We start from the raw sequence: 25,988 nt of genomic DNA, 5'->3' as shown, positions 1-25,988 counted from the left end.
TAGATTAATGATGAATGCCCTGGTACTGACTAAAAATCCTAGAAACAGATTTGAAAACGTATGAAGATGTATCAGTGAGCTGTATACTCCAACAAGGTTAAGAAAGTAAATTTCACATGCATTTTACTACGGTACAAATGAATAAAATTAGCAAACATTTAAAGGATATTTTTCCTTGGAGCAGATGTGCAGACATATCCACGTGTGTCTTTGGAAGAAGGAAACTCTGCACAGGTTAATGTCTGCCTTTCCACTGAGTTCTGAGGCTGCGAGGTGAGTGCGAAGTCTGGGAAGAAATGGACCTGCTGCACTTTATAAACCAGGCTGCCAGATCAAAGCCTCTGCTGTCGCAATGTTTAAAGTCACCACGTACATTTTAGTTTGAGTGGATGCTATTTGTGAGATGACTTCCTGAAGTGCCGACTCCATTCACCATGCAGGAGGGATCATTACAGGACTCTCCACAGCAGGAGTCAGATGGCCAAGACACACAAACCCCTGGCAGAGATAAATCAGAAGCCGCATGCTTCCATTTATCTCTCTACGGTCATAAACCTATGCAAATGCAAAGATAATCGCACTGCACTGGGCTGAAGTTATTAAGAGAATATCAACTTGTCCCAATTATTGACTGGTTGCACAATTTCCAAGGAAATGACACCATGGTCTTTTACTTTGTTTTTGCTTTTTTTTTTTTTAACAGTGTAAATGTCCTTACATGGCATGCCAATAAACGGAGAGAAACACAATAAAAAGGGAAATGGTGAATGATTATAAGAAACTCTTTTAGCCCTCTATTTGGCCATCTGTCTCCGATTTCAGGCATGTTGTTTTTGAGTAGCGTCCCATTGTAACCAACTATAATGGGATAGGCAAGTTAATGAACTATGACATGCACCATAATAAATGTGATGTATTGTCAAGGCAAAGCCACCCAAGATGCAAGGCAGCTACTGTTTTTCTGTGAAGCTACTAGTTTTCAGCAGAGCTTTCCAGAGAAAGGAGTTGCCCCATTCACCTCATATCTGTAGAGTCTCAAACTGCTTCCCATTCTTTCCTGGCTTTCTTGCCCCTGACCTCTCCAGACGAATGAAGAAGGTAGAGAAGCCATAGAAAGATGGAGGCAGAGAAGAAGGAGGTGGCATTTGAATTCCTCTGGAACAATATATATTCATTCCTACTCTTATGGCAAATTGGTTTGCTAACATGGAGATGGTGGTTAGTCAACAGACTAATGTATCTCGGGGCCTCTCATGAAACACCAATTTCAATTTGTTTAGAATGTAAGTAGATACTGTTTTCTGAAGCCTTGAATTAAATTTCTTGCTCATGGAAGTATTAAAATTAATAATAGATTCATAATGTTAGTAACAAAAAGGTTTAAATATTGAGGGTGGCAGGGTTCCTCTCAGTCTATACTGAGTAACTTCGTTTTGTATGATGCTTGGTCACTGAAGCCTGCTAAGACATCTTGCCCTAGAGTCATTTCGTTGTCCCAGTGGCTTCACTTTTTCATCTATTCCCCTTTACACAGGTGAAAAATGATCATCTCTACTTACTTCAGCTGGCTTAGAAAAGGAGGTTAATTCTTCGTTCTCAGGAGTTGAGAAGACAACACCCATTTCCCGTTAGAAGTCATTTTCTTTGGGATTTTGCTACCTACTCTCGATGTAATTGGCAAGATATTGAGATCCCACCTCATGGTACACACACCCTGTGTATTCTCCTTTCTCTAGTACGAAGTGAACTGTGTATACAGTGGGTTTTGCTCCTTAATTAGACCCTTTTGTATAGTAAAGGTGGGCAAGGACTGCAGATGTGTTTAAGTCACAAATCAATTGACTTCCAGTTCATCAACAGTAAGATTCTGTATATACTATGTAATCAAGGGAGTCCTGGACAAGATGGGGCCACTTCCTGAAACAAGAGGATTTCTTCCATCCCTGAAAGAGCAAACTTCTATGTTGTGAAAAGGTCCCTGTGCAAGAAAATAGGTAACTCTGAAGCCCCCAAAGTCATGGTAGGGTGTAGGCTTAGATGCATGAGGTCCTACAACATTGAGGATCTAAAGTCTCCCTTCAACCTGAATGAGTGTGGGCAGAAACCCAAGCCTCAGATAAGATCACAGTGCTTGCTAATAGCTCAACTCTAGCCTCATGAGACACTGAGCAAGAGTCCCTGACCACCCATACTCAAACTTGACTTGGAGAAAATAAATATAAAATAGTCTGTTCTTACTTTTTAGAAATATTTGTTTATTTTAATTAATGTGTATGACTGTTTTGTGATCATATCTGTGTGCCATTTGTGTGCCTGAAGTCTGTGGAGGTCAGAAGAAGGCACTGATCCGCAGAATACAGCTGGTTACAGCTGGTTGTAAACCACTATGGGCATGTTTGGGGACAGCACCCAAGTCCTCTGAGAGAGCTAAGCGTGTTCTTTAGAATTGAGCCATCCCATTTACCAATGAGCACCCACAAATCCATTCTTATTCATGTGTCAGCTAAATTTGTGATCATTTCTTTTGTAACAATAGGGAACTGGAGCACACACATGTTGATTCACCAGAAACATTATGAAATTCTAGTCAAGTCCCAGTGGTATTTTTATTTCCCTAGCTCACTGCTGGCCAGTACTACTTGTACTACATGACTACAATGTGTCTTTGCAAACCCATTTGGTTGTTGAAATAATTAATCTGTAATTATGCCATTTAACACTCAAAATAGTTGACTAGTTTTATATTGCATTGCTACTAGTAAGAAAACATAATCGGTCCCTCAAACAGATTTTTCACCAAGCGACACACATTTTGAGATCTATTCGATCTATTCCAGAGCTCTTCCAATAGTAGGAGGGAAGGTAGACTATGGTGATCACTTGAATTAATTGTAGCGGATGCAGTCTCGCCAATGTTTAATTCACACTGCTATGCTATCGCTTTTTGCGTTCACGTTTTGCATTTCCAGGAACAGCCACTATTCCTTACAGCTAAACTGAAATTGTGATTCTCATAGTATCATCTTGGCAGAGTACTTTGTAACTGGATACGTACTCAGTGAATTTTTTAAAAATTAATGAATGACTCCACATGAGAATGAACTGGCTTGTGCAGATGAGCTAGATAATCATAAATGTTATCATGCCTGAACATTTTAATGTGGCAAAGAAGTGAGGAAGAGGCAATTAAGAAAACAGAGTGGATTTTATAAGCAAACACTTAAGGGAGATATATTTCTAGGGGTGTTTACAATTTCTGGTAATGAAGTACCTCTGATACGCTCAATCCAAGTCAACAAACACAATAATGACTATCCGGCTAGAGAAAAGCTCTAGTGCAGCAGAATTTTAGGGCTGCGTTTTCATCTAAAACCTCACCAATGAAACCATCTATAGCCTCTTGTCTCCGTGAAACTCTTACAATAAAGCTCTCAGCATTTGGATCATTGCATAAAAATGTTTTCCCCAACCTCAGGTCAGCCTTCTGTCTCTTGAAGGACCCTCAACAGAGTCCTGGATTGGAAGGAACTAGAGTCCTAGCGTGAGCTGTGAAATCCTCTGCCCTTGCTCTGAGACAGGCACCTATTGACAGCTACACTCCTCCTAAGGTCCTTCCTCTTTAACGGCAACATCAATCGGGAACCCCGAGTTCTGAAGGAAATGTCTAGTGCTTCTTGCTTCATCCCCAGGGCCAGGCACACTGCTGAGAGTGGAATGCGGGAAAGAATTATTCCTGACTCCTGATTATTCTCTGGTTGCTGTAACTGAGTGGGCTTAGCGATGAAGCTCATACAGGGCTCAAAACATTCTAGTTGGTGAACCACTAAGGACAGGATAGCTGGCTTGATGGAAGAGAGCCATCAGGAGCCGGCACACTCAATTATGACATGGGATTCCCCTCTGTATGCTGTGAATATGTTGTATTATCATTGGTTAATAAAGAAGCTGCTTTGGGCCTATGGCAACACAGAATAGAGCAAGGCGGGAATTCCAAGCAGAGATAGAGGAAGAAAAAAGGCAGAGTCAGGGAGATGCCATGTAGCTCCTGAAGGAGAGAGATGCCCTGAAACCTTACTGGTAAACTAGGAGCCTTGTGGTAAAATATAAAATAATAGGAATGGGTTAATTTAAGATGTAAGAGTAGTTAATAAAAATCCTAAGCTAATAGGCTAAGCAGTGTTTCAATTAATATAGTTTCTGTGTGATTATTTCGGGTTGGGGTAGCCAGAAAATGAGCAAAGTAGCCTCCGCCTATACAACTAATCACGCTTTCTCAAATTAAAATTTTAAAGGATTCAAGTATTTCTTAAACCTAGCTTTCTGTGGCATAAGATCATAAAAACAGACATCCCTAGAACATTTGCATCCACAAAATTTTCACATACAGGACAATTACAAAATTTTTATTTTATTTATTTTTTTTTAATTTAGAAAGCCACAACCAACAAGAAATTATTAAAACATAAATGCCAGAATTGATGGGACAGAAAAAAGTACAGGACCAACTGTCACTCAAACTGTCCTGGGGCTGAGAGATAGCTCAGCACATAAGAGCACACAACGCTCTTGCTGAGGACTTGCATTCTTCCCCCAGCAACTAAGCTGGGTGGCTCAGAAACCCCTATAACTCCATCTTTAGGAGATGTGGGACCAGAGATGTTCTGATTCCCACTGACACCTATACATCCACAATGCAAGACTTTAAAAATAAAATAAATCTTAATAAGAATCTGTCCTCTTATATTATTCTCTCGGGTTTCCTACTTCACTGCTAAGAAGACAAGTCAAGAGGAGAGCACTCAGGAAAGGTTCTGACTATCAAAGGATCAGGCCTGATTCTTAGTTACGGACTTCTAGAAGTAATAACGATTCCTTGCTATCACCCCGGGACTGTTTCCACGTAAAGCAATACTTTCTCCTACACTCCAGCAGTCTATGGGGAAATGTTAGCTCTGAGGACGTTGATGTCATCATTGTCAAACAAGTAACTCATGGTAGGAATCTGGCAAGTTTACAGAGACCTTCAAAATAAGGTTGCAAGATAGACATATCGCACCCAGCTGAATTTGCGTTTTGGAGATGTTTAAGCATTTTTAGTGTATGCAGACACAAAATATTTTATGGATGTGCATTCAAGTAACATGCAGAGCGATGGCATGAAGATTAAGGGGTTCAGCCAGCAAAGTTCAAAGTGAGATTAAATGTGGACCAGTATGGTACAGAAAAGACCTGGAGGAGAATGGAGAAAAATAAACTGGGCTCAATTAAATGGAAAAGGACATTGAGTTAGGAAAATGTGGAAGTGGGAAAGATTGGCAGTTCAGTAAGGGGTGGAGGGTCCGTGCTGGAAGAAGCGTGAGGTAGCGTGTGCCACAGGTCTGCAGGGCCTTCAGTGCTTACTGGAGGCCTGGAACATCGATCATTCCTCTGAGAACGGAGAGCCATTGCCGGTGTTAGGTGAGGAACTGGGTAAATTCAAGCCTGCCTTGCCTTTTCCTGTCATGGTTTCTGCAGTTAGCACCGGCTAGTCCATAACAAGTAGTTTGCAAAAGGGACTTGTGGGAAATGAGTGCATGGGAGGTGTTTAGATGGGAGAGAAAATCTCCTAAAATTCAGTGGGGAGGAAGATGAGGCTATGATGTGGGATGTCTCAGTGAGAGGCCAAGGGGAGAGGTAAACATACATCTAGCCCCTCTAGAAGGTACTGATGACCAAATTCAGCAGAGGACTGGGCAATTAGATTAAGTAAAAGTTGGCTAAGAATTTAAAATATTTGAAAATCATCTTTTTGTATGTATGAGTCTGTAGTTGTGTGTGTGTACATGTATGTGTGTGCACATGTGTATGTGTGTGTTCATACAGGTGTGTGTGTGTGTGTGTGTGTGTGTGTGTGTAAAGGTTAGAGGTCAGCCTCAGATGTCATTTTTAAGGGTCTCTCCACCTTGGTTTTTCTGCAGTCTTTTATGGACCCCATCAGGCCAGGCTGGCCCGGTAGCTTAGAGTCCCTGCCTGTTTCTACATCCCCGGTGTTGGGATCCTGAGCACACGCCACCATGCTTGGCTTTGTATGTAGATATGGGGATAGAATACAGGTGCTTACATTTCCATGACAAGTATTGTGCCCAGTAAGCTGTCTCTCTGGACCCTCAAAGTCCCACCTTTCCCTCCATTGCTCACATGTTATGCCACTAATTTATAAAATAATTTGATAATCAGAAGTTTGTGAAATCTTGGCATCGTAGCAAGCATCCATACTTCAGGAGGGGGGCCAGGGGCTAGGCGACTATGAGTTCAAGGCAATCCTGGGTGATACAGTTAGACTTTATTTTTTCAAAAAAATATTTATTCTTATTTTTCATTGTATATAATAATTCTGCTAGACCTTGATTGTATTGGTTTCTGGGGCACACTATTGATAGTCAGTGGGTAAGAGAATCAAGACCTCCCTTTTCTTCCTAATCTGTGGCTGTCTCTAGTTACCCTCCGTTTCCTGCATCTGCTGTGTCAGACACTTGGATTCATACATGGAGGTGTATGCGTGCATTTAGTTTTGTGATCTAACCATGACTATGTCTTACAGGCAGGGCAAACCTGAAGGCTCTTTGCTCAGCATACAAAGAGGAACACAGAGGGTGAAAAGGCCTCCGTGGATGTCAGCAAGCTGCATTGGCACTCACTTGCTGTTGGCCTCAGAGCTCTCAGATTATACACTCCCTTTATTGGATTGTTATTTTAATGGGACTTTTTAAAGGGCATTTTAATAGCCTCCTTGTTTCAACAGATACACATTGGAAAGCATTTGGAATACCTCCCAGTTGCAACATTTTGATCTTCACATTTCTTAGAACTCTGACAGCCTGCCAGGTAACAGTTACTATGATATTATGCTGACACATTCCACGGCTGGCAGTTGCTGGATTTGCCCATGCAGCTTGTTGTCCAAATTCCATGGGCCTGAGATTTATTGCCTTTTCCTATTACCCACCTCTCCTTAGACCTACTCTCTCCTTTTTGCTTTAACTCTTTGATTGAATACATTGCAATTTTAATTTTTGGTCTATCTAAACTGTACAGTGAATGGCCAATGTAAAAAGAAACAAGAATTAGCTGTAGAAGTTCTGAGGTTATGAATTTGAGCCATGCTGTGTAACTCAAAGAATCACAGATAGCTCTTTTAGGGCCCTGGTATTTATTTTCTTCTCAGTGTTCTGAGACACGACACACTCAGAACAGTCCCTGGACACAGAAGGCTAAATTTTCTGAGAAATTCGGCCCCACAGAGAAATTCTGCTGAGGTTACTACACAGATTTGTCTTCTCCCAAACAAGAATTTAAGAAGCAAGAGGAAACTGCTTCAAAAGCTGCCTTCTGAGGGACATCTGAGAAGAGCCAGACAAGAGTGAGGCCCCTTAGCACAGAGCTGGCTTGGTTCCCTCCCCCCCCAGAGGTCACCTGCTTTCTGTAGAGGAAACAGGGAGCGGTTCGATTAGGGCATTAAATACCATCCTGTTGGCGATGGAACCACCTGCCTCTGTTTTGGGACTTTAGGCTGCGAGAGCAACAAACGAAGAAATGCCGTGGAAAATGGCTTGCTGCTAGGTAGGGCTTTCTAAGATAGCATGTAGTAAACCCAGTCCTTCATTTACAGAACAAGGATTTATTGGGAACCGACTTTAAGCCACACACTGAGCTGTGAATTCACAGTACAGAGATACAAACGATACTTGAACTCAAGCAAGTCAACTTGAAGGAGAGATGGAGCCACGGCAGATAAAGATAGCCCACCCTATAAGTACAATCTGAGATCTGTGTGCTCACCACCCGGAGTATCGAGGAAGGGTGACTGGCCCAGCTAGACTGCCCCTGCGGAGAATGACCGCTGAACGCGGTGGTGACTAGTGCGGAGGTCTACCTGGAGGACAGACTGCCGTGAGGAACACATTAGCAATCTGAGCATATTGCATTCTTCTTGTTTTATTAGTTTGTGAGTGTGGGCAAAGCGGAATGATGCTGAGGAAGGCGGGACTGACCAGCACGAAAGACCAGTGCTGCCAATACACTCTTATAGTCACAGGTGACTTGAAATTTAGATAAAGCAATTCTTTAAAGCATAAAAATTTATTTCCTCAGCTGCTCTAGTCAGATTTCACGAGCTTGGTAGCCATGGGAAGTCAGAAGCTGTCCTGGAAAAATTCAAAAGACAACAGTCTTCATCATCGCATGGGCAGTCTCAAACCCGTGTGGGGTTTTGTTCAGAAAAGTCAGAGCTGGGTCTGATATTCTCACTCTTGACTGTGGAGCTCAGATCAAAGCCTGTAACACATGCCAATTGGTCATGGAACTTCAGTTCTGGTCAGGCAAGGCATGGGAAAGCTAGTAAGGAAAATAACATACCAGAGTGTGGTAAGTGTAATTACAAAACAAAAACAGAAACAGAGGAGTAAAGGGGTGGTGAATGGGTCACACCTGTTAGTGGATCGTTCATGCATTTGAACAAGGACCTGAAAGAAGGGAGAGCATAACATAGTATTGAGGGAGGAGAGCTACAGATAGCGGGAATGCCAAGAAAAAGCCATGCTTGAATGGCCTAGCCAGTATCATTGCATCATGAATTAAGATTTCATTTTCTTTAATTCATTGTATCAGTGATAGTACTCTAAGAGAACAGATAGGTAATAGATAGAGGGATGGATAGATAGATGATATAGTGATCGATTATAGATAGACAGATGGTAGATGATAGGTAGGTAGATAGATGATAAATAAAATTGATAGATAGATACATAGATAATAGATAAATAGATTAATGGATGGATGGATTGGTATATGTACATATATTTGAAGGAAAATGTAAATATGTATGCATGTGTGTTTGAAGGGTCTACTTTTCTGAACCCCTGTATTCTGAGACAGATTCATTATGTAGTCTTTGCCAGCCTGAAACTTGCAACATAGACCAGAAGTTAAGATTTAAACTCATAGAGATCAGCCTGCTTCTGTCTCCCAAGTGCTGGGCTTAAAGGCATGTGCCACCATACCCAGCAAGGGTCCTCTTTAAAAGGAGGTGGTTCATGTAATTATTCAAGTATGTGTCTTGACAGTCTAGAATGCAAAGGCAGGCAGGCAAGTGGGCAACTGAGGCAGGAATTAATGTAAGGTCTTGGTGAAGAATCTCTTCTCTAAGAAATTTGAATTTTTGTTCTTAGGACCTTGAATTGATTGAATGAATCTTAACCACATGGCTTAGAATTTGTTTAAAATCAATTGACTCTATGATAATCATCTACCCAGCAGCTTTAGGTCCATGTGTATCCAATAACTGCGTGCTATAGGCTAGCCATGCTGATACAAAAACCCAAACACCTAAGCCTTATTTTTCAGATGAGGAAGTTGAGGTTTATGAAGACTAAACACCTTACACAAAGTTTTTCATAGAGAAGAGAGACGCTAATATATCTTTAATTCACTCGTCAGCAAATTTTTCCAACTTTATCAGTAGAAACCCCTAATGTAGGGCACGTGCAATTTCTGTTTTGTTACATGTACTAAGTTCGAGATGAAAAGAAAATAGATGTGGGTGTGCACTTATCTAGCTCACAACTGAAGTAGCCTCTTGAGTGGAGCTGAAATTCCCTTGGCTGGAAGAATGCTTTCATTGTCGCCCAGCGTCTGCAGGTTTTGTTGGGCTACACACACGATGATGTGCTAATAGGAGCAGTAGAGCCGATGAGTCCATAGTGTGGTTTCTAAAGGAATGAAAGATGTGTAATTTTGTCTAACACTTTTTTTCTTAGAATTAGGTTTCCTTAAATTCATCTGACCACCCACGTAGTTTCTTGAGACTCCACAGAGAGTCATTGTCCATGTCTAAAATGTCACCTTGAAAAGATACCAAGGAAAACAGACCAATTAAGAGAGGTTCTGCTGGGACAAACCTTGTACTCACGATGTCACTTTAAATAAATTTAATTAACTATTAACCATTATTAAGTATAAAATTGAGCTATTTGCTACATTTAATAAATGTCAAGTCAGAATTGTGTTTTTATTCTGTCGTCGCCTTTCATGAAATGGCGACGTTCCCACAAGAGATTGCTAATCTTGGTTGTCAACTTGACTGCACCTGGAATTGGCTGAATCACTAGCCTCTGGGCACTCCTTTGGGGGATTTTTTTTTTTTTTTTGTTAGAATCTTTGAAGAGGAAGACCCGGTTTAAATACAGACTGTGTCAGCCAAAATCAAAAGATAAGGAAGAAAGAAACTTCACTTTTGGTCCGCTTGCCCTTGCTCTTGCTATAGCATTTTTTGACCCATATTAGTGCCAACTTCTACTTTTTCAGTCTCCAATGTGGACTGAAAACCAGAAGTTCTGGAAATCCTCTAGGCATTGAAATGCCAGATTGAAACTTCTGAGACATCCAGATTCTTGGCTTCTCTAGTGAGAGACAAGCAAGGTTTCACTAGCTGGACCATACCCTATAAGCCAATCTAATAAGCATGTGTGTGTGTGTAATATAGACACAATATTATATAAAACATGACACAGGAATGTACATGCATGTATGTTATATATTATATAATATGCACAAAATATGTATATTATGTAATGTAGATATATGTATATTCCTATATATGTTTTAAATATATATTCCTATCAGTTCTGTTCCTTGAGAGAACCACGACTAATAAAGCACATTGCTACTGCTTTTCATTATCAGTGATGTCATCATATCTCAAAACAGATTTTTGTATCACCTAATATGCATATGAGAACACCTAACACCTAATTTTAAACTCCAATCTACTTTTTAAAATTTAAATGCAGACCTATAAAATATTTATCAATGGATGTTTACCGAGCCATTGATCCCAAGCCACATTAAGTGATTAGTATTACCTTAATGATTGTAAGTTGATCCATAGCTTACAATATTCATGAGAACCCCAGTTTCTGTACTCCTCACTATTGTAAGTTATACAATGTTTCATAATTATAAGACTTATTTAGTCAAGAATTAATAACTATTTGACTATCTATGAAAATGGTATGTATGATTTTCCTTTTTATCCACTATTAATAATTTTGTTAAATTACACTTACATTGTAACATAAAATGTCTTATTATTTTCATGAGTTAACCTCTTTTAAGATTTATGTTTAATTGCATGTGCATGTGTGGGGGTTGGGTGTGATGGAGGTGGGTCTTGTAATAATAAAGAAACTGCCTCGGCCCTCATAGGACAGAAAATTAGGTAGGCGGAGTAGACAGAAGAGAATTCTGGGAGAAAGAAGCTGAGTTGAGGAGTCGCCATGGTTCTCCCGCTCCAGACAGACGCAGGTTAAGATCCTCCCTGGTAAGCCAGCTCGTGGGCTACACAGAATATTAGAAATGGGTTAGAACAATATGTAAGAGCTAGCCATAAGGAACTGGAACTATCCGGGCCAGGCAGTGTTTGAAAGAATACAGTTTCCGTGTAATTATTTCTGGGTATAAGCTAGCCATGCGGGCGGCCGGGTGCCGGGGACGCAGCCCTGCCGCTCCTATTTCAACAGATGGCGCCCAGACGTGATGGGCTAAATCCACTTAAAAACCTGAGAAGGCTTAAAAATAAGGGAGAGAGAGTTTAACACAGATTTTTGCTGTTTTGTTGGTGGCGTGCTGTAGAGAGATTCCTGATTCAGCTACAACAGCAGAAAAATAAGCTACATCATTTTAAAGCGCGGCTTCCTGGGGGCTGTGCTGCCAGCATGAACTCTGGCTTTAAAGCATTTCAAGGCTTTTATGGGACTGGATGTTTGTGTTCCGCTTGGGATCGGAGGAGAGTGCTCTGAGACCGTGCAGATGGCTCAGAGCTCCCCGCCTGCACCTGGGCAGAAGGCAGAATCAGGCTTAGGCAGGCGGAAGAGCATGGCGGATTCCTGCCGCTATACAGAGACGCATTTTCAGACTGCGCAGTGCTCTGCATGTCAGATTTGGCTGTAACTTGGATGAAAAGAGTTTCTGTGCTGCACACTCAGTCTCAGAGTTAAACTGCTGAGTGCGGCTCCAATGTGGACTTGCTGTGTGCCTGAAACTGTGAATGGTTCAGGGGCACCAAATGACTCTGAGGCAGGAGCGGCTGCTCCATGCTGAACTGTGCTGATCTCAGGCAGGAACTACCGTAATTACCTTAAAACCGTGCAGTTAAGGTTTAGACTGGGCAGGACACAGGCAGTACCGTATTACCTGTAAATGGTGCAACTTAAGTTTTTAAGAAATGCTTAACATTTTAAGAAATGCTCCTGTATAGTAAAGAAATTACAGATTCACAATAAAACAGATTCAGACACTGTTGGATAAATGTACGTAGGCTTGGGAAAGAGAAGAAAAAGAATATAAAGAATAAAGTTAATGTCTTAAAAAGAAAAAGGGTAAAGTCTTTAAAGAGACAGAGTACAGAAGTACAGAGAGTTATAGATTAAAAGAAATAAAGAAATATAAGCCACGTAAAAATGGAAAATTCACAGAGAGTCTGGATTATGTACATTGTGTTTTCTTTAAAATTTTTGACTGTGAAGGAGCTAAGTACAGAGAGACATTTCATTACATGGGCTGCCAATCTAAACCAAAATGGATATAAGGGTATTATGATTTCAGAATTTGGGTCTAAGGATATGATGCTTTGGAGAGGGTCTTCTTTTGTTTTTGCAGAGGATGAGACCCTGTGGATTGCATCTATTCCGATTTGGTATGATAGACCACGCCCTCCTGAAAGGTTGCTGTGAATACCCTCAAAAAATTGCTTCGCTCAATTGCCAACTGAGATGAAACTAGCATACAGGTTATATCATGAACAACCTAATTAACGACGCCCCTATTCAGCAGGAAGCAGTTTGTAGAGAAAAAACTACGCCCATGTTCCCAAATATTGTTTATAAATGTTCTTTTACATTTAAAGGGGGATATGATATAGATATGAATAATTTGCATTGGTATGGATTTTATGGTCAATTTTGTTATATGTATATGTATTTTTGATCTTGATTAAGGTATTGTGATTGTGTAGTTCATTTAAAAATGTAATGTATAATTAGGAAATATAGGTTGTTAATGGATAATCATCGCTAATACTTAAGCTTGTAGTCATGTTAGTTAGATTTTCTAGATATATAGAGAGATATTTTAGTTAGATAGGCATTCTTCATATCTTTCAAAGGCTGCAGAATATGGCATTTAAGATATTTTAATAACTTAGGGTTTTTCATGACAATGAGACACATTTGCTCCTGGCAGCACCAATCTATTTCAAGAGGAAGATGGGCATCGAAGAGAATCCTTATGGAGTTTGATAGCCATTTGGGCAAGAAACTGCTCTTGCCTGGACTGTTGCATAAACTGGACACAGAGAACCCGCAGAGAGAGGACTGCTGAACTTGCCTAAAGGTGAGATGACCTTTTGGGGTTCCTGCTTCATGAAAGAGTCTGTGAGACATTCTGCAGGACACAGCAAAAAGTGACTGAACTGTCTTTGGAATTTCTTGCTTGATGAGAATGTCTGCTGGATACTATGGGCCTGTAGGCCGAAGATGGATGCCCCAACGGTACAGAGGAACTTTGGGTGACTGTCCAGGCAGCGAGATGTCTCTGTCATTTCTAGAGTTTTCTTATTTCTTGTTTGATAGGTAATATTATATCCTTCTGGAGTCTTTGATGGAGTTGAAGAATGGTTAGTTATAGTTTTCCTTAGTTATGATAAGAGATAAAATAGATATAAATATTGTAACTGTAATTCTTACTTGATAACTGTTTTGTTATATGTAATTTTACTATGTTAAAGTTAAAGCCTTTCTTTTTTGTTTAAACAGAAAAAGGGGAAATGATGTGGGAGTGATTTCTTATTAATAAAGAAACTGCCTTGGCCCATTTTATTGGATAGAAAATTAGGTAGGCGGAGTAGACAGAGGAGAATGCTGGGAAAAAGAAGCTGTGTGAGGAGTCGCCATGGTTCTCCCGCTCCAGACAGACGCAGGTTAAGATCCTCCCTGGTAAGCCAGCTCGTGGGCTACACAGAATATTAGAAATGGGTTAGAACAATATGTAAGAGCTAGCCATAAGGAACTGGAACTATCCGGGCCAGGCAGTGTTTGAAAGAATACAGTTTCCGTGTAATTATTTCTGGGCATAAGCTAGCCATGCGGGCGGCCGGGTGCCGGGGACGCAGCCCTGCCGCCGTCCCTATTTCAACATGGGTGGGTGCATGCCTGGATATGGGGTCATCCACTGGGCAGGGGTAACCTACAACAATCACCTTTACCCTGATGAGCCAGTTTGTTGACCCCCCAATGGCTTTATTATAGTGAAGATCTAACTCTTGAGTTAGTTAACTTACAATCTAAGACTTTATCCGAGTAGACACATGGAAATTTGATGTCCAACATCAAAAATCAATTTATGTTGCCTTCTTATTTTACCAGCAGTATTGGGTTAATATTGTTGAGTCAGTTTTCTTTTCTGCTGCTGACTTTATAAACATCTCCATGCTGGTATCTAGGATACAAACTTGCCATGGAGAATGCTGAAATAATTCCTCCAAAGATGGCTAAAACTTTTGATCTTAATGCTCAACAAGTTCCTAATTTATGCTTGAACCTTAATAACTTCTTCTTTAGAGTATTTTTCAATATTTTTCCTTACGTATTTCTAGTTGTCAATTCTATTTTCCATGGCATTGGAATAATTTTCTTCACTTACATCATTATGCAGTTTTCTTATTATTTTCCTGTTCTCTCCTTCAAGGCGATCTACTCTATGCAACATTGGATTTTCTCTGCTTTTCCATTACTGTATCTATAATTTTTCTTCACTAGCTGATGCCTAAAATATTTCATTCATTTTCACTTCTTTATTGTTGACTATAGCTCAGATGTATCCTTACTTAGGAAAATCCTGCTTTCTGACACCTCTTAAAAACTGTAGTGTTTTCTCTGTACTCAGAGGTGTGTCTAGCAGGGTTTCCCACATTCTGTGCAGGAATACATGGAAGTGTTTATTCCCCAGGACTTAGTGATTCTCCCTACTCTTATATTTCATTTATTTAACCAAGTCAAATATTTTTCTCTGAAAATTCTTTTCAATCTTGTATTTTTTACTTTTTCTATGTTTTATAGCATTCTTATTGGATATGCTATGTCAAAATCAGATTTCTCAGTATGTAATCTTCCCTCCTTATTTTTGTTTCTCGTTATTTGCATTATTTACAATTTTCTTACCATTTTCTATTCTTAATATGACATCTATAAGCACTTCTTTTTTTAGTGATACAATTATTATTTTATTTTATTTTTTACTTAAAAATTTCCACCTCCTCCCCTTCTCACATTTCCCCCCTCCCCCTCCCTCTCCAGTCCAAAGAGCAGTCAGGGCTCCCTGCCCTGTGGGAAGTCCAAGGTCCTCCTCCCTCCATCCAGGTCTAGGAAGGTGAGCATCCAAACAGGCTAGGCTCCCACAAAGCCAGTACTTGCAGTAGGATAAAAACCCAGTGCCATTGTTCTTGGCTTCTCAGTCAGCCCTCCTTGTCCAACACATTCAGAGAGTTCGGTTTGATCATATGCTCCATCAGTCCCAGTCCAGCTTGCTTTGGTGAGCTCCCATTAGATCAGCCCCACTGTCTCTGTGGGTGGGTGCACCCCTTTCGGTCCTGACTTCCTTGCTCATGTTCTCCCTCCTTCTGCTCCTCATTTGGACCTTGGGAGCTCAGTCCGGTGCTCCAGTGTGGGTCTCTGTCTCTATCTCCATCCATCGCCAGATGAAGGTTCTATGGTGATATGCAAGATATTCATCAGTATGGCTATAGGATCGGGCCATTTCAGGCTTTCTCTCCTCAGCTGCCCAAGGAACTAGCTGGGGACATCTCCCTGGACACCTGGGAACCCCTCTAGAGTCAAGTCTCTTGCCAACCTTAAAATGGCTCCCTTAATTAAGATATATACTTCCCTGCTCCCATATCCACTCTTCCTCCATCCCAACCATCCCATTCCCCAAAGCTCTCCCCATCCCCCCTCTCACTTTTTTCTCCCCATCTCCCCTATAAGCACTTCTTTACAGCTTTGAAACAAAAATAGAAAATCATCATTGTCTCAGTTCTTTTCTCTTAGAAAGTTTTTCAACTTATCTAAATCCATTTTCCAGTTGCTCCAAAAGCAGAGACCTATTATGAAGAATAAAATAAGATCACTACTAGATTAACATATTACTGCTACACAAAGAGAAAAATCAATGAATATTATACCAGAGGATAAAAACAATCCTTGAATTCTTTTTTTGCACCATCCAGTTACCTTTCTAGAAATTTGAATATTCTACAAACATATGCACTGAGGTAATTTTCTTTCTTAGTTAATTCCATTAACAAATATAATTTGTGGCCTTAATAGATTATCACATTGACAAAGCTTAAACATATTGGTATTTCCATCTGTCTTCACATAATTATTTCATTTGGAGTAAGTTTCACACTACATGTTTTGAATGGTACTATTTTAATAACTGGGTGTCTCAGTTTCTTTTCCACTTGCTGTGACAAAACAGCCCACCAAAAGCAACTTAAAGGAGAAAGGGCCTCTTCTGGCTCATCACTCAAGGAGCAGTCCATCGTGATCGGGAATTAAGACAGCAGGAGTTTCAGGCAACTGCTCACACACATCCACAGTCAGGGACAAAGAAGGACGAATGCACGCCTAAGAATTCTCTGCTTGTTTTCTCACTTCAGACAGTTCATGACACACAGACCAGGGAATGGTACCTCCTACAATCAAGGTGAGCCTTCAGGCATCAATTAACTGTCACCAAAACAACCCCCCACAGGCATGCCAAAAGGCACATTTCTTGGGGGATTCTAGATTTTGCCAAGTTGTTAATTACCGTTAACTGTCAGAATGACTTCAAATACTTCCAATTTAATCGACTATATTTTGATATGAGATTTTAGAAACCCAAAGTCACACACACACATACATTTTAAATTTATTGTCTTTTAATTTTTTTAAAAAAAATCCTCCTCTATTTTCTTACGGATTGAGAAAATAAATATATATTTCTACTTTACATGTCTCAGTTTGCTATATTACTATTATTTACCTGAATTCTTTTTAACATTTAGAAGGATTTATATTCTAAATTTATTCTTTCAACTAAATAAAATGCAGTTTTCCATAACATGGAATTTTTGCACAATTTATTCTTAATGGATTTGACATGTTTCTTTTTAAAATAAAAAATAAATTATTTATATATGAATGTGTGCATTCATTTATACACAATAATTAACTTCTGTTATTTATTTTAAACAACTGTGGAGACAGTTCTACAAAAATTTAATTATTTATACTTCATGATATGTTTTCATAGTCAGTATGCATATTGGCCAAATATCTATCCAAATATCCATCTCACTATCCCAGTTTATAAGAAATACTTTTCCTTTATTTTTTAAAAAACTTCATCATGGATACAATGTATCTCCCTCTCTAAGAAACATTCTTTTGAGTTATTTTAATGGTTTTGGGTCACCATCATAATGCATATTTTGTGGACAAAGCAGAATATCTTTTATATCTTCAGAGTTTACATGGTAAACATCAAATATTTTATTATGTTGTGATACCATGGTGCCCTGTAGATATTTGTGTATAAACTAAGATAGTGGGGTGTCTCACCCCCAAATTATGTCATGTTGAAGACCACTTGAGAAACGAACTATTTTATTTATCTTTTGGAGATCCACAATGACCATGAACATACATAAAGAGAACAAATTACATAGCAAATAAATTCATGAAATGTTAAGTCAGTGCTCCCCAATTTTTTGCTTAACAGTTATTAGTAAAGCAGCAAAATGGTTGCCATGACATTCATGCTCTAAGCTCACTGTTTCCTTTGGCTGCTCTAAGGTCCTTCCATCACCCTGGTCTGCATTACAAATAATGCTCAGATAAGTTGTGATGCATAGGAGTGTCTCTAGTTGGCAAAGACAGACAGTTAGAGGCAGGGCAGAGATGCTCAATTTGTGTTCTGTCAGATCCATCAAAGAGGTTTCCATTCCTTCATGTTGAGCAGGCTAACGGAGTGACTTCAGCCGAGGAAATGGAGAAGCCGGACAGGGTGTCTGAGGCTTCTGGGAAGCAGTCTTTGCAGCTAGTCTGCAACCTGCAGAAAGTGGGTCATTTCACCACTGAGGTGCGGTTCTGGGTGGCACTTCAGAGACACTGTGGTGAGGGAACAGACCCCTCATTCATCCTGAGGAAGATAGTGTTTTTCCTCCCCTGTCATGGATTCATCCTGCACCAACAGTCCTTCTGGTTAGGCGTGACTTCCTAAGGGATTTTCTCTGGATTCGCAGAAGATTCCCTGCATCCCAAGGAAAGCCTGACTCACCCACAGTCCTCTGGGGTGGGGCTGGTATGACTTGGAAGCAGCTTCTACTTGGCTGAACTTATATGACAGTAATTTCCAGTGTAAAATCAGCTACCTTCAGGAGAAATGGAAGGCCAGGACATGGAAGCGACCCCACAAGGGTGCTGACAGGGACAGTTGAACTTCCTCTCAGCGTTTCCTTGGTGATTTCAACAGACGATAGATACCTCATGGAGTTGAGAAAGCATCTTTTTCTCTACAACTCCGTATCTCCCTCAGCAGCCCCTCCAACTTGTTCTGTTGTCCAGAGAGCCTAAAAACTCATACCTCATAAAGCCCAGAGTGCTTCCAACAGTTGGGTCCCAGCCTGGAGCCGGTGTGTCAAGTTTGCATCTTAGGCTGGCACAAAAATATAATAATTTCTTCCTTTTAATGCCATTTATTTTGTTCTTTATCTCCTAAGACTCTCTAGCCACCTCATTCTATCTCATGCCACCCCTGGAAGAGGAATGTGAAGTCCTACACAGTGTCACTCATGTGCCAACACAAACACAGATCTGATTTCTGTAAACAGGCTGAATGATGGGGCTGTCTACTCCAGAAGTAGCCTCAAGGAAGCCAAGAGTTTGTTTGCCATTCCCTAAAGCAAACAGTAGCCAGACTCCTGATAAAGAGACCATTACCGGGGGTGGGTCAGGGAAATGAGTTAGAGAGTCACAGAGAGGAAGAAAGAAACACAGAGGGACATTCACCAAGACGCCAGAATCCTGGTCGAATGCTTACAGACAACTGGTTTACTCCATCTATTCCTATGGCAGAACAGCAACAGCGCTTACTCCCCCAATCCCCGAGGATTGAGGTATACAGCCCATTATCATGTTCAAGGATATTATATTATAAATAATATACTATATTATAAATTCAGTAGTAGCTGTGGTCACTGAATTTGGAAATGTGACAATTGTGAACAGTTTCCAGATAAATAGTCCATAACTTTCACCAAGTCTTCCAAATAATCTTATACTCACATGGAATAATAGAAAGTCACTTGAAAATATCAAAAATGCCCCAACTAAAAGGCCATCTTCTAAACAAACTGATGTTTCCAAAGTTACAAAGACAACAATTTCCAAGTTGTCATGCTTGGTGAGAATGAACGTAGTACTTTGCTCTTATTTAAATATCATTTCCCTCTTAATAAGACTCAGCCCTATCTGCACCAGTGCATAGCTTACTGATGGCTTGGACTCAGCTCTATCCGCATCCGTGAACAACTTACGGATGGCTTAGGCACCGTCTACTACTTCCCTCTTTTCCAAGCAGTTCAGTTTCCTCGGCTTCCTAAAAAGCAGGCTGCTAATCCTGCAGCTTCCTTCAGTGTTCTCACTTCCTTTGTACAAAGTCACCAAGCAACAAATATGTATGACCGATAAGGACTCTTATAGCCATGTATCTGTATGAAGAATATGATGGGGTTGTGGGTAAGACCCATGTCTTGGTCTATGCACTGCACATTTTACAGCCTCCGTCATAGGACAAATACTTCACGAGTGAAAGAACATGATGACTTTCAATGTGGGTCATTGTGAGAAAGTTATACACGGCTAAATGGATAGGCTAAGCTGGTAAGAGCATGGGGAGGTGTTGGAGAAACAAGTCCGGCATCGGGAGGAGAGCACAGCTTCTACAGTGCCTCGTTCCTTGGGACACAGTTTCATGAGGATACCAAAGTTGAGGTTTAAGGGATTGGCTGCTCTTCGAGTCTACCTGAGAAAGAAGTCCAGGTCCTACTGGCGTTAGTTTGCCTCTTCTGGTCCTACCTGAAGCTCTTCACACACTGAGCATACATTACTAGAAGGTTCTCAGGAGCACCCACAATAACCAGAATAAGAGAGGAAAGAATCTTAAAATGCAAAGGCATGTGGCAAGCAGAGAAGGCAGATTCTCTCCTGTGGTGAGGACCCGGGAGAACAAGGGTCTATGCTTGGGCAAAGCAGCCACAGAGGCCACCAGAGCTCTGGATGGATAAGCTGTGTCTGAAGTGTCTGCTCTCCCCAGAACATGTCAGCAGCATCAAGCCACCCATTTGGTGTGCGTCTGTCTTCAGACTGCTCCAAGCAAAATGCTGATAAGCCCAACTGAACTGGAGAGAGAAGCTATATACACTTTTCATTTAAACACAGCACAAGTGGGAACCACAGGACATATACAACCGAGGGAGCAGGAGACGGATATGTGTAGGAGAAGCAAACAAAGGTTACTGGCTCGTTGATACAATCCCTAGGCAGGGCACAGAGTCTAAGAAGGGGGAGCATTGGGAGCGGAAGTGAATCTCTGCTGGAAAATCAAACTCTTGCTGTTCTCCTCCCATAAAAGAACATTCCTGCTCAACTTCTATGGACATTCTTAACTGTAAAGAGACCTAATGGCTGCTTTGGGGCTAATGTATTTACACGGAACCGAATTAGGTTAAGAAACAAGGCTATGTGAGTCGTACTATGCCCTTAACAAAGCGAGGAGTAGAGTCTGCCATGTTCTGTGTAGACAGCAGAGTGTGAAAGGCCAGCGTCAGACTTAAACTGGTGAGGAGCTTAGAGCACACACCATCCGTGTAACCCGGGAGGAGAAGCACTACCGCCTTCTTTCTCCGTGCTCCAGAGCATCGTGATACCAGACGGTGTTAGCAGGTCATCTGTGGGAGAATCTTTGACTTCCTCTGCAACTTGAGCATACTTACAGATGAGCACACTAAGGAAGCAAACTCAGAGCTAGAATTTACTCCATATACTTTAATAAATTTCCCAACATATGTTAAACAAAAATACTGAGTCTCCTAAAATTAAATAAAGATATCCATGCAGATACATATAACACACACCACATGAAGGACATACTGTGGAGACAATATAGAGAGATGGGAAGATATGTCCCATATTGTTAAGAATTATAGTGCACACTGGTTCCTCAGAGACTGTAAGTGATACAACTGATTTAAAAATCTATGTTGCCATAAAAACCTCATTCTCTTTATCAGACATAATATTTATTCACAATTCATGACACATAAAGCTTGCATTGGGGTATGTTAGTATAGGCAAGTATTTTATAAACCGTAAGTGAAAATCACGAAACAAAACCGACAATGAAAACACCAAGTTTCAGAATAGTATGTGAACCATGATCCTATTAATGTAGGGTAATTAACATATTTTTGGATAAAACTTTTAAGCTCAGAATATTATTTTCTTTGGCATGTGTAGGGTGTGACCCATTTTCTAAAGTTTCCAGTCATTTAAATCTCTATTAGGGTTGTAACCGTAGCTAAACACCTTCAGTGAGTGACAACCTGGCCCTGCTGAGCTGCTGTTTCGTGTCGTGAGTAGTGCCTCAGGCCCCTATTTCTGCACCTAATTGGTGCACCTGAAAATGCCAATTGGCCTGAGTTTTGAATCACTTTCTTAATTAGTGGTGTACAACACAGGGACCCCAGTGAGAGCCACAGATTCCTATGCTTTTCCCAGGCACCAGCTTCAGTACTGAATACTGCTGAGTGTATGGTGAAACCCCTTTTCTCTCCTCCTCCAGTGAACCTAAGCTGGGGGACACGTGAGAACTCAGCAGCTGATACATTCCCCTCAAAGGGAGCTGGGGAAGAGGTGTGGCTCTTGAATCACCATAAGTCCCCTCTCCCCCAGTTATGGACCCAGAATCTGCATAGGGGTCACAAAAAGCAGAGAAGAAGTGAGGGGTTACAAAGGCCACAAGGCATAGAGTGCCACAAAGTGCACACATGTAAGCTATCCACACAGGATGTGCCTCTGAGGCCTGGGATGTCAAGGAGTTAAGAACTATTGGAGAATTGCAGGGTAATGTTGGATTCAACAGACCAAGCTGGAGAGGCAATGAAAGTAAACTAGCAAGTGTGAGCCTGTGCCTGTACTGTGTGCCTGTGGTTCTGCATGTGGGTGTGCCTATGCATCACCTGTGTGCCTGTGCATGTATGTGTGCCTGTGTGTGTATGCATGTCTGTGCCTGTATGTATGCCTGGGCATGTATATGTACCTGTACCTGGGCGTGTATGCATGCCTGTGCCTGTACTGTGTGCCTGTGCCTGTGCCTGTGTGTGTGTGCCCGTGCATATATGTGTGCTTCTGCCTGTGCATGTACTGTGTGTCTGTGCTTCTGCATGTATGTGAATCTCTGCCTGTGCATGTACCTGTGTGCCTGTACCTGTGTCTGTGTGTCTGTGCCCATGTAAAACACTCATAAAGTATATGGACAGAGAAAGATATCTGACCATGCCCAGGTCCTAATAGGAGGCCTGCTTTCTGATTACCTAGATGGCCTATATAGCAGAAAGTTAAGAAATCAATAAAACAGTATGTAATTGAGTTCTGACTGCCCAGATAGAGTCTGGCACAGAGCCCGGAAAACAGGCACTTAATATGTGTTTATTGAATTTAATTAGATCTATAAGCCATCAGAGGGCTAGACAGGAGAACTCTGCCGAATTACACAGGAAATGAGGATTCTTAATAGGCAACCACACACCAAAACAATGGCAGAGGTGGTGAAAGGAACTTTTGGAAAGTCGGAGAGAAGATAATCTTTAAGTTTTAAATAACGGAGAAGCCAGCAGCTGCGATGGATAGACAGCATGGGCCTTTATCCTCTGAGAAGGTGAGAGCCCGCCAGCGTACGTCTGAGCTCCCGGTCAGAAGGACGAGATCCGAATGAGGCACACTGATGCGGAGTCACACGTTTGTCCCATGGTGAGCATGATAACGTCACCTTACAGAAGGTTGCAGGGTTTGATGGTCTGCTCCTCGTGAAAGCTCAAAGAGCCACGCTTAAGATTCTGAAAGCGATTCCTTTACTCTCAAAACCCATCCAGATATCCTACCCATCTTAACAGTATATTATGGTGACCATAATGTAATGTTATCCACATACTATAATTAAAAGGCACCCGTAATTGTACTTGGCACCCTTTAAACTATTAACTCCAGTGAAGCCAAAAAATGTCTGTGTGTCTGTGCGTGTGCAGGGAGGTGTATTAATGCTTTGACACCCCTACATAATATGTGAAGTCTAGTGGAATAGATGAACGTTAAGGTTGGCTAGTACTGATTCGGAGAGACAAAAATTATATAGGACACATCGGTATCATTAACAGTGATGAGGAGGAAGACAAGATGATGGTTTGTGTCAAGATGAATGATGAGTCTTCTCCAAAGGAATTTTCACTTCCTGGTCTTCATACTGCCAACATCTAAAGAGCCTGACCCCGGGACAGCCCCATTATATGGCCAGAGTCGTGTACGCATTAACTCACTGCTTAAATATCAATGTGCAGTTGAGCTTCCCTGGCTGTCAACAGCAAAGGCCTTAATGCATTACGTCAGAGAGGAGAAGACGACAGCACTTCCTAATATGTAACCCGTGTGCCTGTCTTCACCACAGAGGCGCACACTGCGAGAGCCAAAAGCAGAGCTCACTTTTATCCTGGGTTGGCAGTTTGATGTCAGTTGTATGAGTCAGTATGACGTTAGGCCAGCTAGCCGTGTTCTTTTGTATATGGACTCCCTGCTCGGCGGAGAAGGCAGAGCCTAAGGAACACGGCTCTATACGTTTTGGCTAACGTAAGCACAATGCTAAAAGAATGTGGCCGTGGATCTCTGCTGCCCGTTACTGTTTACAGTGGAGATCTAAAGAACATTTTTGAACCATGGCTTGTGTAAGCTGGGCTATCCATTAGTCACGGAGTGCTATAAACGCAAAGGGAAGAATCCCGATTAGGAGGAGAGGAAGAAAAAGCTTGCTTATATTTTCTATTGCACTTTTCTTAGATTAATATGCCATTCTCCCTTTCTCCATATAATATAATCCAGGCCCTTCACATTCCAACGTGATTTGTACACACTGAGCTTCACCCTTCATTTCATTTCATCAAGGCATTTTTGATTGTGAACTAATGACTCTAGATAAGAAAATCCCCTTTGAAACAGGCCCACCCCACACATTCTGGCAGGGCCCCTCCAGGGTAGAGTGGGACTGAGTATCAGGACTTGTTTTCCTCCCGAAGACAGATACCACCAACGTTAGCCAGCCTTTGCAATGGAAATCATCGCGTGGCCACGGACGCCAGCCACAGAGGACTTGGCAAAGCACGTAACCTCTGCTCTCTCCTCACCAGCGAGAATTGCTACCACAGTTTTCCATCTGTTGGTGACCTCCATCCCAGATTACCTCAATGACCCTTTCTCAGGACTCTGCCTGAGGACCTCCCAGGAGCTCCAGCTGCGGGTACAGAATGCGTTGGTTGTCTCGCTGGCAAACCGTCACAGGCTGACACGGCTTGAGTGGCTCAGAAGCTCCAGGGCCCCGTGTGACTGGCTGTCCCAAGCCCTCCCACCAGTCAGAGTCACAGGTTTTTGCAAAACAAGTTGAGCCCACTCGTGCAGTTTAAGTTTTGAATGCTCACAGAAGTCCGCCATTTCTAAGCAAGTGGATCAGATGTCACTACAGGGAGAATGGACAGACGGACAGGAGCTGCAGGAGTTCCCCAGGGTCACACAAGGATTGAGTTAGAAAGCAATCATGAAGGCACGGTTCTCTCGCAGAACTGGACACAGTCTAGCACAAGCCTGCCAGTGGAGGCTGGAGATGCTACAGATGGTCCCCCAGTCTGGAGCCTACCAGCACAATGACATGAAAGATTTTGTTGACAATGGGCACAAAACAGTCCTCTTAGCTTGTTCTGCTTTTTCTGGTCATCACTGATAGCTAGGGTTGTTGCCCACCATCCCAGATGTATGGACTATGGCAATCTGATAAGAGATATCAAAATATAATGTCATTATTATGAAACCTTTTATTCCCAAAGTTTGTTCTGCATAGTTCTCGGTTGTGACTGAAGGCGGACCTTTCAGTGTTCTGGTGGTGATAACTTGGATAGCGCTGCTGCTGTTGGGCACCATGCAGGCTTATGTTCATCCGGAAATTTGGATTATTCCAAAATAGGTGTCAGAGAGCCATCTGGAACGTGCAGTCGAGAACTGAAGCAATAGTGTTGCTTCACTACGTGAAGGTTCGCTCATTACCCCACTCAGGCACATCCCGGTGATGGTTCTCTCCTTGGAGAAGTCAGGATTCCTGTCAGCAAAACTGAATTTCCCTGAAAGACAACCACCCATCTACCAGCAGGAGGGCTCACATTGGTGCTGCAACCAAGGATTATAAAGAGTGGACAGAATGACCTCACCCAGCGAAAACGGGAAACTCCTAGAGAAATAATCTCTAGTCTTGTCTTCTAAATCAATGATTGCTTGTAAGTTGAGGAAATTTAACAACATGGCAATGTATTTAGCTCTATTCACGTGATTAGTGTTTTAAACTCCTAAGGATATTTTGTAATAAAAGTTATTGTTCATTGGTCAGACATACTTGGGAGGTTTATGAAAAAAGAAACTAAGGCAACTGGACATATTCAGTAGAAATGATAGACCAAAATAAAGAGATCTGTTACATAAAACAATAAATTTAAAAAATTAAAGTTTTTTTTATTAAAATGATACATTGCCTCAAATTTCATA

The 25,988-nt window shown here is 41.4% G+C and overlaps 1 long non-coding RNA gene across 4 annotated transcripts in view; it reads left to right on the top strand.

The window, feature by feature from the left end:
- The window catches only part of LOC126513265 (uncharacterized), a 351,195-nt gene that overhangs the window by 254,368 nt on the left and 70,839 nt on the right, over window positions 1-25,988 (top strand). Inside the window, exon 1 of one of the 4 annotated variants that reach the window (XR_007595275.1) lies at window positions 11,193-11,254. The exons of 2 other annotated variants lie outside the window; for them this stretch is intronic. This is a non-coding gene — a long non-coding RNA (uncharacterized lncRNA). Of the gene's footprint in view, window positions 1-11,192; window positions 13,927-25,988 lie in introns of those variants that run through there. One more of the 4 variants, XR_007595274.1, reaches the window with a different exon arrangement.

This window comes from Alexandromys fortis, unplaced genomic scaffold, assembly GCF_014885135.2.
Source record: "Alexandromys fortis isolate MF-2015 unplaced genomic scaffold, M_Fortis_MF-2015_v1.1 scaffold_127, whole genome shotgun sequence".
Taxonomy (NCBI): Eukaryota; Metazoa; Chordata; class Mammalia; order Rodentia; family Cricetidae; genus Alexandromys; species Alexandromys fortis.
This window is presented reverse-complemented; position numbering and strand designations above follow the sequence as displayed.